This window comes from Chelonia mydas, chromosome 14 (genome assembly GCF_015237465.2).
Source record: "Chelonia mydas isolate rCheMyd1 chromosome 14, rCheMyd1.pri.v2, whole genome shotgun sequence".
Classification (NCBI taxonomy): Eukaryota; Metazoa; Chordata; order Testudines; family Cheloniidae; genus Chelonia; species Chelonia mydas.
In genome coordinates, this window is record NC_051254.2 from 11,403,097 (window position 1) to 11,421,491 (window position 18,395).

Here is an 18,395-nt window from a genome sequence, read left to right on the forward strand (position 1 = left end):
ATTCTCATTGACTTCACTGGGCTTCAAATCAGACTCTACGTGTCTTACTCAGCTACCACTAAATCAATGGAAAGATTCCCATTGACTTCACTGGGGGCTGGATATTGGAAGTATCTTGCACCCATTTCCCCCCCCCACACACACACACACATACGCAGAGCACAAGAACACTACCAATGCGTTTGGCTAGCGTGTAGTTGGGTCCTTCACCCTATCTGCCTTCTGGGATTTCTAAAGCAGTGGTAAGGGATGCTGAGCCTATTCCTATCCTCCCCCAGACATCTGAACTATTCTGCCTTTTACTGCCCTGCATAGAACATCAGCTCAGAATCCACAGTTCAGCTGTTCACTCCAGAGTATCACTGAAAAACAAACTGGATCATTCCTTTTCCTCCTTGTGACCTGCACCCCTACCAGCTCTTGCCACTCGGTTGGTCTTTCAGCTTCTCTCCATGTGTTCCATTGGGATAGGACACTTTTGTCCAGGTCCCGTGACTGAGACTCAGAAAGGGGCATCAAAACTCTTTACCCATCATCACCTTCCATTAGATGCTACAAGATTCTCCCTGTGTGAAATTACCCATACCACAGTGATCGTAAAGTCAAAATTTATTGAAAACAGAGAGAAAATGCTTTTAAAACAAAAGAAACAGGTTGCTTAACATATCTAGATTCACTCTTCTCATAAGCTAAGCCAGATAAGTCTCACTCAGCTTATTTATGGAGCAAAAAAGAAGAAAGTGAACGACTTACATCCCTTGAAAGCAAACCCCTTTCTCTGATCACTCCAGCCTGCCTGTCAGCATTGTGCTCTTGGAAACCAGTAGCCCCTGGGCTTTGTTCAGAGCTCTCTCTTATCAAGCCTCCCTTGATCCAGGGTGACTACTCCTGCTTTCCAAACTAGTCCTACATGAACTATAGGGTTTGGACTCACTGCTTTGTGTAGGAGATGTACCACTGGAATACATAGACCCTTTAATGATGATGAATAGCTATCTTTCAAATGCTTAACAAACTTAGCTCAGGTACCAGCTTTCACACACCATCTTGAATGGGTGTATCCCATTTCAGTCAGACTTCTTGGTAAGCTCCCAAAGCTCCCCACCGCATTGTCAGATTCCCATTTCAAGCCCTCCCCCTTTTTGCTTTTTTTAAATTTAAAGCTTCCTCCCTGCCCAATTTAATCTCTGCTGTGTCTTCCCAGGATATGCATGACAGATTGTTCCTTTTACATACCCATTGCACAGGATATGCATGTAAGATTGTTCATCTGGAAACAGAGCATTAACATCATCAGGTCACGTCCCGTAAGGCATTCAGAAGAGTATGTTACACTTGACTGGAAAATCCAGTGAAACCCGTCAATCAAATATTGTGAGCCTAACACTTTGCCTGCATGCATCCAATGAAGTGGATTTTAGCCCACGAAAGCTTATGCTCAAATAAATTTGTCAGTCTCCAAGGTGCCACAAGTACACCTGTTCTTTTTGCGGATACAGACTAACACGGCTGCTGCTCTGAAACTTGCCTGGAATGAGTTTTTCACAATTCATTCACAACGAATGGTCTTAACCATATTGTTCTTCATTCCCCTTCCCTTCTGTATGCTCTCTCCTTTGCTGATCAATCAGTAAAGTTAATCACAATCCTAAATTAGGAAGGGTAAAAATGCATAGAGATTCATAGTCCCTTCAGGCTCAGTTTCAAAAAGTAATAATTGCTTCTTTTAATGCCTTTTGTTTGAATTTCTAAATGTGTTTTACAAACAATGCACAGCTAAGCATCACAGCACCCTATAACAGCTATATGTTATAGCTGCTTTACAGACGTGCATAAGAGAGGTTAAGTGGCTTGATCGAGATTATAATGACGTCAGTTGCAGAGCTGGGAATAGCACCTGGCAATCCTGACTTTCAGACCATTACAACAAGGGTCACGCATGGATAATGCAAAGCATGCAAGGATCATGCTTAGTTGAGGACAGCGTTGACTATTCCATGCATGATCCTTCCATCACACTTATCTGATCCTAAAACTTTTCCTTATATAGGAGTATTGATTCTGACAATGAATTGCGGTGCTCTGTCTGAGCATTCTCAGAGCGAGGCACTGAGCACCTCAAAGGAGCAGTTCAGCTTCTTGCAGTATAGGGCCTAATAGAATAACCTCTTCTTGCTTCTGCGGCCTTTCACAGTTTCAGCTGGCAGGTTCAGTGATGAAACTGTCAACTGAGCCCAGCATAATGGAGCAGCAGGCACTATGGGAGAGCCAAAAAGAGGTCGGAGTCACCTTAAATTTCACATTTTTGCTAAATTAGAGCATCACTTCTAATAGAATAGAAATAGCAGGAAGCCTGTCCCTTTATCCCAAGCAATAATTGGTCTCTTTCATAGGCAGGGACTAAGCAGGTTTGAGCAAAGGAATGGAAACCAGGAGGACCCTTGAGTTCCAATACTGAGCCACTGACTTAATCTGAGACAGGGCAGATTACTTGATCTTTTTGTGGCTCAGCCAATGAAGTTAGAAAAGTGGATTAAAAGGAGAGGTGGGTGAATACTGGAAAATAAACCACGCTTGAGTATTTCCTTGACTTTACACAATGAATTTACTTTGGCTGAGCTCACTCCTACTTTGTGTTTACTCTCCATGAATATTCAAATGATTGAAATTTAGGGCCAAATTCACTGCTGGTGGAATCAAGTGCAGATTCATTGGCTTTGAAGGAGTTTCTCTGAGCAGAGAATTTGACCCCTACTCTCACTAATACTTGGGAAAAGCAAGTTTTAAATTTACATCCTTAGGGAGAGGGAATCTGAAACTCACTTGAAAGAGACTTGCCAGTGGAAATGGTATATTTTATCTGGGAAGGGATACGGCTTGACATGACAAGGACATGAGAAGCTCTCACCAGAACCTGGCAGAATTAAGCCAGCCACATTAGGATCCAGCTGCACCCTTTGCAGTCAGGATCATACACACTTGCAATTATTCTTCATCAATCTGACACAAAGGATCATTAGATTTAAACTCTGCAGGCAACCAAGACATTTTACAGTATTCTTAATTTCCCAGGGATGATGCAAGAGGCAAGGCCTTTGTGATCCAAAGCGCAAAGGGTTTAACATTTTGTAAAAATTCCCTAGTGCTGTTTGCCTATTTTCTTTCCAGAGACTCAAACTACCAGTAGCGTCTTCAAGCTCTCCTGCTGATTACTGGCTTGATTATGTAAGTACTGGCAGGGACGCAATGCGCACCTTTAACTCTCACTGTGTTTCTTCTCACACTAGAATAACTCTATTGACTTCAGTGGAGTCATTCCCGATTTACCCCAGTCTCAGCAACAGGAGAATCACACCCTGGGCTAGAATGTTGTTGGGGTTCACCATGCTTTCAATCTATATCCTGGGTCAAGCTACACTGTGCAATAACCCCTGATATCAGACAGAACTTATTGGGAATGGTACCAGATGTCAGTTTGAAATGAAGGTGAATGGGCAGGGAGGTCAATAGAGTTCATCGGCCTGATTCTGATCGCATTTACTCTGGTTTCACACTAGGGTGAATGAATGGCGTTACATCTGATTTACACTATTGCAGATGTGCTCAAAAGCTCTATATAATCATGAGTATAGGTAAGAACTCTGTGGCTCACGCCTGCCTGAGATATATAGCACAGATTGCTATTTCATTACCATGCAATTTGTACTGCACGTGCGTTTTCATGCTGGTCTTATGCTGTGATGATTGATACATAGCAGAGGGCAAGCTTTTTCCAGGAGACATTTTAGTTCCTATTCCAAAATAAAATGATAGCTGTAGCTAGCTGTACTATTTCTGAAAATCTCTGATTAGTAAAAATGAATGTACTTTTTTTTTTAATCAAAGTGATATCACAGTTTAATTAACCACACCACTCCACTAACAAATTCCAAGCAGAAATTAAAAGTGGTTCCTATTAATGGTTTTGTATTCACTGCACTGGGGATTTCTTATGCCCCGTAGGGTTTAACTTAAACTTTGTTATTTAAAAAGCTTAATCAGGAGTTTGTATGGCTCCCGATTAAACTTTTTAAAACATCCCTGCCGTACTTTCTAGCCAGAAAGACAATACTGCAAAGTTCAGGATCTTAAGGCTTCCTACTACATAGCACTACAGAGATACAGAACCTGATGTCTGATCCTGTATCAATTATACACCAGCGTAGTTGATATCAGAATCAAGCCCATAGTGGATCAGATTCTGCTTTCACTTACACGGACATAAATCTAGAGTACCTCTTTTGAAGTCCATAGAGTTACTCTAAATTAAAACTAACCCTAAATGAGAGCAGGGTTTGGTCAAGTGTCTTTGTCCTGCAAAGTACCATTAAAACTTATAAAAATACTGGAGCTTTATATCAATAAAATAATTCAAGCTGAGATCCATTGCTTCTTTACCTTTTTCTAATTTTAGTTCCCTCGTTTTGATACTATGAAGACATAAAATTAAGGTCCTGCAAACACTTTCACACGAGTAACTTTATGAACAAGAAGAGTCCCACTGAACTCAAAACTTGTCTGTAAAGTTACTCACACGCAACAGGTAAATAATTTCCAGTTACTTCATCACATCAGATTATCCCCTGCAAACAAAGGGATGTTTCTAAATTACATGAAAGCTATTAACTTTTCAAAATATTTTACTTTAAAGCACCACGGAAATTGGCCATGGATCTATGGACAAAATCATTTCAGCTTGTATTTACAATTTGATTAATTCTCTTTCAAGATATTATGTTCTTTTACCATCTTGAATTGAACTCTGATTCACTGATAACACAGGGCAAAAAACTAAGCAATCAATTGCTATCTAATGCAAAAGCAGAGAACACAGACTTTTGAACATTTGACAGTGGTGGGTTGCGTGATAAGTGGTTCAAAGCAATCTTCAAAGAAAGCCTTTGTGACAAAAAGTGGAAAGAACAGACAACAAAAAATATAAGCCTTTTGGATGTTTTGCATAAAGAAATTCAAACTGGATGCCACGATCAATCAATTGATTAAGAAATGTTAATTTTACATTGAATGACCATGACATCCTTTTACTTAGCGCTGTGTAAATCAGGTGCTTCTACTTTAAAGTCAACCATGTTACACTGGTGAAAAAATGAGAAAAGAATTTGACTGTTACAGGGTGGCCTGTCCCTTTAAGGGTCAAAGCCTGGGGCCAGCCATCCTGGTTCAATCATCAGACCCAGCTGGGGAGGGAGCATGTGATTATAAAAGCCAGCAACTGGCTCAATTGAGAAGGAATTGGACTCCTGCAGTAGGCTCTGAAGCAGAGGAATTAAAAAGAAGGATAGGTCCTCCTTTCAGCAATTAGAAGCAAGGGGAAAAGCCTCTGGGAGCTGTAGCCCATGGTGGGCAGAGGAACTCCTTTTTGTCTTGATGTTCTGCCTAAATTTTACGTTGAAGAATAAAACTACCCTGAAAGAGACTCAGGCACAGCAGCGAGTGTTTCCTGGTTTGGGAGACATACCAGCGGATTACAAAGATCAAATTAATTTACTTGGCCAGATTATGCTGCCACTGGTGTAAATCCTGATGTAAATCCAGTACATCAGTATGCAGTTACACTGGTTTGAGAACACAATCTAGCTCATTAAGTCAATGTATTTTCTAGAGCCAGTTAAAAGTTTTCCAACAGAACAGCTTTTCATTCGAAAAATGCTGATTCAACAAGAGCAAAACGTTTTGCGGGAACATACTGATTTTTGGTCAACATTTTTGATCCGCAATGTGCAAAACGTTTCATTTTAGACTGTTGTTTTGACTTTTATATTACAATCCAATTTATAATCTAATATTAAAGTCAAAACATTTGGACTTTTATACATTATATTGTAGGGCTGCAATGATAACGTCAAAATGAAAGATTTTGAGTTCTTACAGAAACAAAATATTTCAAGAAGGTTGAAACAAAATATTTTTGGAATATTTCATTTCATGAGAAATCGGAGCGGTTGACTTTTTCCTCCAGATTCTGGACAAAATTAAATCTCAAAATTCCCCATAGGATGGAAATTCTGTTTTGTGACAAACTGTAATAGTTGTTTTAGTTTAACAATGAAATGTGTGAGGGCAGAACATGATCCACCGATTCTTCATTTCCAGTCCTAATTGGCTAACTCAGCAGGCCAAACTCAGAGGTGGTGTGTATGATGAGAGGTAAATCAAATGGTGGAAAGTAGGTGGGAGTTTAAAGTATATAAATAACTAAGTGTAAGGCTGTGTGTAGAGGGAGCCTACACTGGTATCATGTACCCAGTAAGAGGAGCTGGAAGAAGGTGCACGTTTCACAGAGTTGGGTCTCTCTTTAGAATTCATTAGATTAATTTACACACACCTCTAATTCTGGCATTTAGGCCCCAGTTTTTTAAAAATATTTAGACACTGCTGTGCTTAGCCATTGCAGCGCATAACTGATTTAGGAGACAATCTCACTTTGAAAAGGAATTTAGATACTTAGGAACCTAAATCCCATTAACTGCCAATGGGATTTAGGCTGTTAAATACCATTAAAAATCTGGGCTTTAATGTCCAGGCATAAGTTTAAGCTAAGGGAGAGCTACGTAGCTAGCACCATTTTTGTCTACCCAATTATACCACTCTCTCTTACTCACTCCCTCCTTTGGAGTGTTACAACCTTTCAAAGTGGTTACCGAACCTCAGGATGCCATCCGCATGACCCCACCACAGAGCTAGCAGAAGACAACAATAAAAAAGGATCATTTCATTTTGAAATTGAACAATAGGATTTTCTGTATCCATTCTTTAGTGTAAACACACACAAACAAACAAAGACAGGAAGAGCTTATGAACTACCAACTTCGTGATAAAGAGTCCCATGAACTTTCTATCCATAGTGTATAGGATGTGCAGGTCTTCCCTCATATTGCCGTTTCTTTTCCGCTTCCTTGTGTTCAGCAGAACACTGTGCGGACGTGTTTGCATCTCACAAACAGTGCAGCCTGAAGTAGAGCATGCATATCCACACTGTCCATTACTATCGTGTCCTTCGCCTGGACAGCATCACTTATAAAGCTGAGAAAAAAAAAAAAAGACTGACAGGTCTAGATCAACAGCTTTAAAGGTAGTCAATTTCTGCCACTAAAGATGATGACGGGGCAGGAAGATATAACCTACAGAGGAGTAGAAACTGAAATAAGAAATACAAGTGGATGGCAAACGAACAGCTAAGACAGGGGATCAGTGAAACTACTAAGCAATAGAAAAGCAAGAGAGCATCCTATCAAGAATGGTCCTTTACATTCTCTATCGCTGCTGAAAGTGACAGATTTATTGGGTATAAATCACCTCCTTGGGGCTGCCCCTTGTGACAAGTCAGTCAGCAAAGGTCACTGTGCTTTTGTGCCATGATACTAATTAAAAACATAAGAATGGCTATACTGGGTCAGGCCAGTGCTCCATCTAGCCTGCTATTCTGTCTTCTGACAGGGGCCAGAACCAGATGCTTCAGAAGGAATGAACAGAACAGGGAAATCAGCAAGTTATCCATCCCCTGTCATCCAGTTCTACCTTCTGGCAGTCAGAGGTGTAGGGACACCTAGAGATGGGATGACCAGAACTGAATGCAGTATTCAAGGTGTGAGCGTACTATGGATTCATAAAGTGGCATTATGGCATTTTCTGTCTTCTTATCTATCCCCTTCCTAATGGCTGCAAATGTTGCTACCTTCTTTGACTGCCACTGCACACTGAGCAGATGTTTTCAGAGAATTATCCACAATGACTCCAAGATCTCTTTCTTGAGTGGTAACAGCTAATGTAAACCCCATCATGTTGTATGTATAGTTGGGATTATGTTTTCCAAAGTTTATTGCTTTGCATTTATCAACATTGAATTTCATCTGCCATTTTGTTATCTAGTCACCCTGTTTTGTGAGATCCCTTTGTAACTCCTCGCAGTCAGCTTTGGACTTAACTATCTTGAATAATTAATAATCATCTGCAAACTTTGCTACCTCGCCATTTACCCCCTTTTCCAGATAATTTATGAATATGCTGAACAGCAGAGATCCCACTACAGATTCTTGTGATAAATTCTGGCCTATTTGGACCTCTGCACAGGTGATGGGGCCCCCTGAAATGGCGCCAGTACAGAACCATTGACATTCCCCTCTCCCGCTTAGGAGTAGGGAAGGGCCGCAAAGACACAATTTAGAGAGAAGCAGCAACAACAGCAAAAAAAGTAGGCCTGGAGGTCAGGTCAAAGGTACAAAAGGAGGGAATCTGGTGAGGGTACTGAGCAGAGAAGCCCTGGAGATTGATGTCCTCTGTTCACACAAAAGATACAGTTTAGGAAGTGCCAGGACTCCTACCCAGAACCGGAATACTACAGAGCCAAATTAGGCACGTGTTTAGGGCCCAGATTTGTGTGTGTGTGTGTGTGTGTGTGTGTGTGTGTGTGTGTGTGTGTGTGTGTGTGTGTGTGTGTGTGTGTGTGTGTGAGAGAGAGAGAGAGAGAGAGAGAGAGAGGATGGGGGGTGGGGGGGAGGGGGGACAATGGATGGGCTAAACCAGATGGATGGGTGGCTGGAGCAAACCTAAAGTGTGTTTGCGCAGGACCCAGTGATGGGTTAATCCGGTCCTGCCCCTATCCATGTGTCCCCAATGCAAACTATTCATTACAAAATGCAAAACTGCTTGAAATTCAATTTCTTCCTCACACATTATCACAAACCAAAAATGGAGCCCTTTTTCACATATAACATTGCTAAAGAATACGAGACCATGTATCAAAGGAAGATGCTTATATCATTAAATATCAAAATGTGAAAAATGTTTGATACAAAAATAATTATTCAGTTGAACTTGCGAATAAATCAGTAGTTGAGAGGGGATGAATCTGGAAACAGATCACCTCTGACAATTAATCAAACAAAATCTGATTAATGATTATTATTAATTATAATAATAACTATCGCATTAAGCCTACAGGCCCCAACTGAGATCAGATTCCATTGCACTATGTGATGTACAATCACATAGTGAGACCCTATCCCAGATAACTTAAAATCCAAGTAGACAAGACAGAGCGTGCGAGCGGGAATACAGTCACAGAGAGGTGAGGTGACATGCCAAGAGTCACACAACATGCCAGTGGCAAAGCTGGAAACAAACTCCAGTCTCCTGACTTCCAGTCCAGTGCCCTATTCTTTAGGCCATGCTGCCTCTAAACAGCCTTCCTGCAGCTCCATTCCATACTTTGCCTGGCTCCAGCAGAATGACCAGTTCTAGCCATACCAGATGGGATCAGTGCCTGAAGTGGATTTGCTGCCCAGATGTCAAATCACATGCACTGACTTACTGATAGCGAGAATAGCCACGGAGCTGATCTGTCACCATTCCAAAACCATTAACAAATGTTGTAGTATTGCTTTTAGGCATCAGTTTCATTAGACAATGAGTCATGTACTGGTTCAACAGGGTAATTAAAAACTGAAATGCAGTGCTTTGTACAATTCAAAAGGGAACATTTTCACACATTCTGTTTGCACATCAATCTAGATGGCCACTCTTCCATCAATGAAAAACATATTTTAATTAATAATCTCCCCGAGATTCATTGTACATTTACTCGAAGAACACAGATAAACCATTATGATCTGCTGACTAATTTGAAACTACATCATGACACATTCCAATTGTACCTACTGAAGAATGTAGGGATTTTCTGCTCTATGCAATACTGACATTGATCCTCCATGAGCTTGATCCAATGTTCATCAGTCACCAGAACAGCCCCAGTACATTCAGGGGGGCTACTTACATCCATAAGGACAGAGGAATCAGGCTCACTCTGAACATATTTCATGGGGCTACTTAATGTTGATGGAAGGGTTGTGCCACCTAAAGTCGATAAATGGGATGAAAGCCAGGCCTGGTTTTACACTATGTTCTCAAGCAGGATCGGTTTAATCATGGATCACAGGGCAGTAGCAGAGGGTGTGTTGTGATTAATGTTTTGTTTTGTTTTTTTTACATGCACAGTATACTGAGCTTCATAGAAAGAGTAGAGAACTGCTACTGTATTTCTGAATCCAAGAATTAATAGCTGAACTGACTGCCAAACGACACAAGCTCTTACTGCTTAAGAAAGCGTGTTCAGACTTCATAACCAAATCTACAAGGGTTTTCCAATGCTAAAAGTAAAATGAATAGGTGAAATAAACTTGTATTTGATTTACTATGGGCATACTATTTGGATGTACCCAAACTTGGTTGTACCAAGTTGGTCAATATGTAAATGCATTTGAGAAACATCCAGCAATGAGACAATTCAAAAGGAAGGGAAGATATATTATGTTAGAAGCCTTCCAAATGGAGTTTCTGATTCAGTACTGTGATGGGAATTAAGAAATAGAAACATAAGCATGATTCATTAATCTATCTTCCAAGCTTATCTTTTAGGTTTATTAACTGTGAATTCTTCCCAGGATATATTGGTTTGCCTTTGATTTTTTTTAACAAGAGATGCCAAGACTAAATCATAAACAACTCAGAGATTGACTGAGGTGCAGAAGTAGGAGTGGAAAAAGTTGACTTTATTGGAAGATTATACATTTAGATCTGGTTTTGTTTTCTCTTATCACAAGTATCAGAAGTGACATTTTACTAACTAAGTATGAAGATATGCAAAAGAGAAAAACAATTTCAGCCAGGCCTTTACCTTATATAAGCAGAAATCACTGCATAATAGCAGTCCCTCCAAATCTAATAGTTATATATCAGCATGGTGCCATTACCCCTCAGTCTTTGCCTGCAAATCTCTTCCTGAAGTACTGAAGCATGGAAATTAAAAAGGAAAAAAAAAAACTTATCTCCATATCTGTGTAGTATTGTTCCTGACATTATATTTTTCTGTGTTTTCTAGTTTCAAATGACTCTAGTTTCAAGTTCCACCATTTCCACCAAAGACTCTTCCACAATATGTTATACTTTTTAGGATTTTTATTATTATTTATGTCCTGCCTAAATTTCCCAGTGCTTAGTTTCATACTAATTAAACCAACTGATCTCTCCTTAGGCGCCCCTAAACAATTCATCTCCCCCACTTTGTTAACTCCATTCAAATACATGCAGACCATTTTCATATTCCCCCTTAGCTGTCCATTTGTTCAAGCTACCAATATTGGGCTCCATTCAGCCAAGGTTTTGGGAGCAGAGGCCCCAGCAGTGCAAAGACCAACAGATGGATGCTATGGTGGTGCAATGTGGCCACAAACTCCCTTATGCCAGGAGAGCGGAAGGTGATAGCTTTCAATAATCAAGCGAACACACACTGTCTACTAAGAACCATTGCACCAACAAGAGTGACTATGCTTGATGGTGTCACAACAGACATTGTGAAGTGAACTTCCCTGAGCTGGCTCAATCCTGTGAATCTGTAAATTTGTGGAATGGCCCTGCAGGTGGTGCCTGGTAAGTTTCGGGTTGTACCCCTTTGCATGTCAATGGACAGTTTGAAAGCCTGGTGTGCTGGGGCATTTTTGTCCATCCTGGCAACATGGCCAAAGAGCACAGAACACTGCTGTTGAGTATAGAGAGTGACTGAGGAAAGGCCAGCCCTTTGAGAGTTTGTGACACTTTGCACAAAGTCAAATCACTTTATGCTCGGGATTTGGTGCTGACAGTACATATGGAATGCCTCTAGCTGGTCCATATCTGCGTGGTAGAGAGTCCACGTTTCCGACCCATCCAGCAATACAGATAGTACACAGGTTTGATAGGTCCTGAACTTTGTCTCAGTGCAAAGATGTTTTTGCATCCATAAGCAAGACATGGATTTCATACAGCAGGTGACGAGACCCATTTGTCGAAGAACGCCCAGTTTGCTTCATCCATTTGAACTCTGCTTGTAGCCAAGGTACATGAACTAACCAACACTCTCCATCATATTCGACCCCACCTGGACCAGGGGGCATTTTCCAGGCCATGACCAAATGTGAGTGTGAGATCTACGTCAACTCCCTGGCCAATAAAGCAGAGGACAGTCTAAAGAACAAGGGAACTATTGGCACAAACTAAACATGTTCCAAATGGAGGAAACATCATTTGATGGCACAGGGAGAAGTAGTTTACATCTCCCAGTGCCACACTGGGTGAATCTAGACCTTTTAATCTTTCCTCCATGCAGCCCCTTCATCATTACTAAGCAGCCACATTATGTTTAAATGCACAGAGGCTTGATATTCATTTGAACATTCAGGATCACAAAAAGAACTTCAAAAAGGTGAAGGGTTGTTTTTTTGTTTTTTTTAAAAAGCTCCTTCAGTATAGAAGCAATCTTCAATTCTTTCCAAAAGCAAGCCATGGGGATAAGTGCACAAATGTTCATAAGGCTGCCCAGTCAAGCAACGTTTCATTTAAGCAGACTAAAGATTTTTTTAGCCCCAACGGGACACAGAAACTAACATATGATTGCTGAGACTGACCAGAATGATATATTAATGAATGCATGACTATCACTGGTGAAGACACTTCAGATATTGTTCCTCTAGGAGTAAGTTTTATTGTCTCTGGGATACACACACACAGCACTGAAATTAATACAGCATTATCCCACACAACAAAGACTACTGAATGCACATGGATTTATTACGATCGCTGGGCAAATGATGGGGAATATATTTATTTTATGTACTCTTGTCTGTTTCTTGCCAGAAATCAAGCGTTTTCATGAATAATTCCCCATCCTGACAAGTCCCATCCCTCCCCCACATTCATAGGTGCCTGGAGTGGGGTGGGAAAGCTTGGCAATGTGTCTTAAAGGTAGTCAGATTCAGATTGTTTTGCACCAAGTAGACAGCCAATTTCAAAGGTGTGGGGCCCTCTGAGAAGTCTTTATTTTGCAAAGTACTTGAGCACATGCTTAAAGTAGGTGCTTAAATCCCATTGACTTTATAGTACTTAAGCACGTACTTAAGTACTTACTAGGGGTTAGAGGTAGTCCAAAATGCTACTAATTTTTTTCTGTGGAATTGTTCAGTTTTGCATTGAAAAAAACATTTTTTTTTAATTTCCTTCCCCAAACTCAGAAATTACTACCAATTTTTGGGGGGTGGGGGTGGGAGGGTTAGTTTCCATTTTTTAAAATGGAAAACTGGAAAAATATCAACCAAAACTGAAATTTGTTTGGTGAAATTTTTCAGTTGGGTTGAAAAGCTATTTTTCATCCAAGAAAAATAAAACTAAAAATGTTTCATCCCACCTCTGCTAGGGATGCTTTCCTAACCGGGGCCAGAGAATGTCCTGCCAGCAGTTCCCCCCTCCCCACAATGGAGCTCTTGCTCAAGCACTCTTTTATATCTGTTTACTGAATGCCCAAAAGCGGATTTTTTATTTCCTCAAGTTTATTCCTTGTGCAAACAATCACTAAATAATATCAGTAAAGACTTCTTGGACTATAGATGGATTGTTAGCAATTTATTGCGAGTATCTGATATTTGAAATTCAAGATGCATTGGTTAGCTTTGACTGTACCCATGAACATACACCTTCAAACCTGGGTGCCTAAACTTATAGCTCTAGAACCATATTTAGAAATCTAAAGTAAGTGATCCAATTTTCACCTTCAACTCCCATTGAAGTCCATGGGAAATTTTCCAGAGCCTTCACTGTCGCTCAGCCAAGTTAGACATATTTCAGCCAATGTGCATTGATTCCATTAGCATGGACCCCTGTGTACATGACCATGACATCATGGTACTCATACTGGGCACAGGGGTCCATACTAGCATAGCCTGGTGCAAAATTGGAGCATTAGTTAGTTATTTTAAACCATTCCTCTAATGCAGAGACAATTTACAAATAGCTGAAATGTATGAACATCAGTGAGGTGGAGAGGTTATTTCTGGTGGTTCAGGGGGTCTGTAACTACAAGTAATGGAATGAAATTAAAATATGGGGGGAAATGCAGGCTGCATGACCAGAAAGCATCAACAACGAGATCCATTAAGCGGTGGAACTTTTCTCCCAGGATAGTTCAGGCAGTCCTATCACACTGAAATTATTTTAGACAAAATACCCAAAATTTTACAGTCCTGCATTGGGCAGGGGGAGGGAATGAACTGGATGGGTTCATTCCAGTTCCAATCCCTACAATTCTCTAGTTTACATATTCTTATAAAAACAACACATTTTGACACTTCCCTTTGAATGTTTGCTAGATAACAAATACAAATTATTTTATGTCCAACTTAGTGTTCCTGGCTACATTTTTATGCTTTTCTTTATTTCATGGTGAGCTGCAAGAATTTAGTAGGAGGTGCAGACAAAAAACTCTTGATGCACCAGGGTCATTTACTTTTTGCTCACGGTAGATTCATAAATAGAATTCAAAATATGCTTGTCATTCTCACTTACCATCCAATCCTGCAAGCTCTAGAACAGTGTGATACCCCATGCATAAGAGCAAATGTAAAAAATATACACTAGGAGAAGCAAGGACTTCTGGATTTGAGATACCTGCGATGTGGCAATAAAAAATGAATGTGCAATCAAAGCATTTGGGATAGATATAAATCCAGCAGCACTAGCTAGATATAAATCATGACAGAGGCAGAAATTAAATATTACAGCATTTTAAAGCTTGAAGTTTCAGTGAGAAGTTTGCCACCCTTTGTCTTGTGTTACCCAGTGTTTTGAATATCCAACTTAAACATAAATAGTTCTGCAAATATACTTGGTCACAGCAGTGATATAAAGCTTCGTGGATAGCAAAGCTTAGAAGCGTCAAAGATTCTGTTCAGATCAATATTCCAAAGTTTGTACGATTATTCCAAAGGGTGAAACATTTTGGGCAAAATACTGCCCCCCCCTTGAAGTCTATGGGAGTGTTGCAATTGCCTTCAAGGGAGTTTGGATTTCACCCTTTGAGCTGGAACTTGTGAGAAGAGCTACCTGTCAAGAAATGTGCCTTTTGTCAATGTGGTACATGTAACCATGAAGCTGAGATGCTGCTCGTTTTCTGAGTTCTGCACCTTTAAATGTCTCCCCTGCACACAGCTATCTCTATTCAGCAAAGCATTTCAGTACATGCTTTATTTTTAGCACATCCTTAAGTTCCACTGACATCAATGGGACTTAGCCATATGCTTTACTTGATGAATGTGCTCTCCTGTACTGGGGCCTATATAAAGTGTAAGGAGATGGAGAATTGTTCTCCTGCCTATCTGGGTCTAAAGCTACAGACAAAAAGTAATGAATTTGGTTTAGTGATTCTGTATTTCTCTTTCATTTTTTTAAAAACTCATTGGCAGTTGAAGATACTTAGTAGAGGACACTCAGCATCTCACAGGATTGGACCAAATGACAATCTACCTGGTTTCTTCTCCCAGATTCACAGAGTTGTTATTTTTGCATGCAGCAGCAATTAAAAAGCATGATAATTATTTCTTCCATAACTATTTACATTTTATTAATATCTGAAGTTGCATGCAGAATTTGCCACTATGCTTAGTGATAACTGATGCAGATTTAATTTCAAATGAGACGTTCTGATCATTTTTCACTCCTGAGTTAGATAAACTGTTCCACACCTTCCAATGTGGTCCACATATGAGCTGTGTCAGCACTGTATTTTCTTCCCCCGGAATAAAAATTTAGCAATAAACTCCAGAGGCAAAGTGGCATATAGTTAATGGCATTCAATCCAAGCTTATTGCACATCGACCTTGAATGCTGCCAAGTCTCTAACATGTGCTGACAATACAGGCATCGTTGCTAAGCTACCTATTATTAATCTTTGCAAGGAAAAATGAAGAGGTCAGAATGTGTTGAAGGTGTGTTTATTAGGGCGCTCTGATGGAGGATCTCATTTGAAAGCCTCGCCATTTCACCCTGTTTACTGTTCAGAAAAATATCACATTTTTGTAATTATTTTATACTGATCAGCATTCACAATTTGGGACAGTGACTGCATCTTAACTTAAAAGAGAGGGAGAGAATAAATAAATAAATAAAACATTTAAGCAACATGTGTCCACAATCAGGACAATCATAACTGGATGTTCCAGTCACTAGTGACTGTCAGAAAATTCTCCATACTTACTATCTACCTGTTCTTCTGACTGTGGTTTTCTTTTTCTTTTTTTTTTAAAGGGATCAAAGTTGGATAAAGAAACAAGACACCTTCTATTTATCAATAAATCAAGAACTGACACAAAGCCCAGTGAATGGGACGTGTGCATGCACACAACATGAAAAGGGGAACTCAGAGTCCTCTGAAAGAAGAAAAGGTCAGGATAAGCGCAAAAACTGCCCTGGTGTCACTTCCCCACAAAGTAAAGTGATGTGGGAGGCGAAGAGGAGGTGGAGTGTACATTTTCAAAGAGATGTGAACAAGGTATCAAAGTGCTGTATTCAGGAGTTGATCATATACCCATGCAGTGAAGAGAAAGAGCCCGTGCTTTATAGGAAGCGAGAAATCTACTACAGAATGTAGGAGAAAACAAAATTAAATCCAACCAGCCAAACTTTCTTAAGGCTTGTCTACATCGGAAAGTTAAAGCGGTATAAACTTAAACACATATTGTTATACTGGTTATTCTGGTATAACTCCCCACATGGACACTTACTCCACATGGGGACATACACTGGTATAAAACAGTATCAGTGTAACTCTACTGGAATAATTGGTAAAGCTTCCCCATGAAGAGAGACCCTTCGGTGCAGGAAACCCTTCACAATTCACACTAGCGCCTGGGAAAGCCATTACAAATGGCTGCATCTGATGAGGCTGGACTAGATTTTGTCACTTTTAATTCCAGTGAATAGTATCTTTCTCCATGAATCGTGCCACCGGCATCAGGCGGCAGCTCATGCTGCTCACTGTGCCTTGAAGAGTCTTGTACTTGCCCTTCAGGATAATCTGAGACTTTATGTTTCACCCTGCATGAAGGGTAGTGTGTAGCTGTTCCACCTCAGGTGCAGCCCCAGGGATGAACTGGAACTCTAAGTTTCCCCCTTGCTGCTCCTGCAGGAGAATAAATTTTCTAAAACCTTTCAGAGGGTGCAGCATGCTCCCTTCCTTGGCACTAGCTCTGCTTGTCAGAGTAAGAGGGGGGAGGGAGTCAACAGTATTACCTAACTCTCATATAGCAGTTTTCATCACTACTCAAGGCACTTTACAAAGGAACTCAGTATTGTTATTTCCATTTTACAGATGGGGAAACCAAGGTACAGAGAAGGGGAGTGGCTTGCCTAAGGTCACCCAGTAGACCATTGGCAAAACTAATGGAACCCAGGATTCTCAAGTCCCAGTCCAGTGCTCTATCAACTAGGCCAAAGTCCTCACCCACTCCTTGCCCTTCTCTGTTCATTCCCGCCCATGTGTATACGTGATGGCAGTTGATATAGCAGAAGTTAATCTCCCTCCATGCACAGAGCAAAGATCCAGGCAGGCCACAAAGAGGGGTGCTTGCTGCTTGTTCCTATGTATAGCCACAGTAGAGCCATTTGCAATCTAGAGCTTGTTTGACAAGGTTATTTAGTTTTTAACTATAACACTTTCCACGACACTTATAAATGGTCTTTAATATAGAATAAAAATAACAATGTCTTAGCAATAGGGGGCCTCACAACCTAGCTTTGAGTCTTCACCATGGTGGACTTTTCTTTTTTTTAACCTGATCATATATTTTATGTCATTTTAGGAGAATAGTTACTCTGAATACTATGCCATAGGGTCTGATCAGACATGCCACCGAGCACTTCCTGCATGTCTCTAATTGCCCTGGGGACTGTCAATTCAAGGATGCGCTCAACATCCCAAGGAACAGGTCCATTATAATGTCTATTCACTAAAAAGGAAGAATTTCTGACCTTTATCTACAGAACAACAACAACAAAATCTAATTACTGCAGTTCTAAGGGGTAGTAAGGTATAAGAAGGATCCCTGCACCCCATCAATCATATTCTAACAAACAGGATAATGGATTGTTAGTGGATTAAAACATTGGAACCTATATTTAGCAGCTATAGCCAACTAGTCTGTCTTTTATGAACAGAAGATAAACACACAAGTGCTAATAATTTTGAGACACTCTATTTTAAATGTGACATGCTGTGCATAATAGCAGCCTCAGTGTGTCCACTGAAGTCTGGACAATCTTATGCACTGCCATCTTACACACTGTAAAACATGACCAATTGCTATTGGTCCAGAATGTGACATTAGATGAGAGACAAGGTGGGTGAGGTAATATCCATTATTGGAGCAACTTCTGTTGGTGAAAAGACAGGTTCTTGAGTTTACATAGAGCACTTCTTCAGCTCTGTGTAAGCTCAAAAGCTTGTTTTTCCCACAAAAGAAGTTGGACCAATAAAAGAT

General features: G+C 40.3%; 1 long non-coding RNA gene across 1 annotated transcript in view; it reads right to left on the minus strand.

Annotated features, from left to right (window-relative positions):
- Window positions 1–10,592: 10,592 nt before the first annotated feature.
- The window catches only part of LOC122462911, a 31,606-nt gene continuing 23,803 nt past the window's right edge, over window positions 10,593–18,395 (minus strand). Inside the window, exon 4 of the long non-coding RNA XR_006285813.1 lies at window positions 10,593–12,057. This is a non-coding gene — a long non-coding RNA (uncharacterized LOC122462911). The remainder of the gene's footprint in view (window positions 12,058–18,395) is intronic.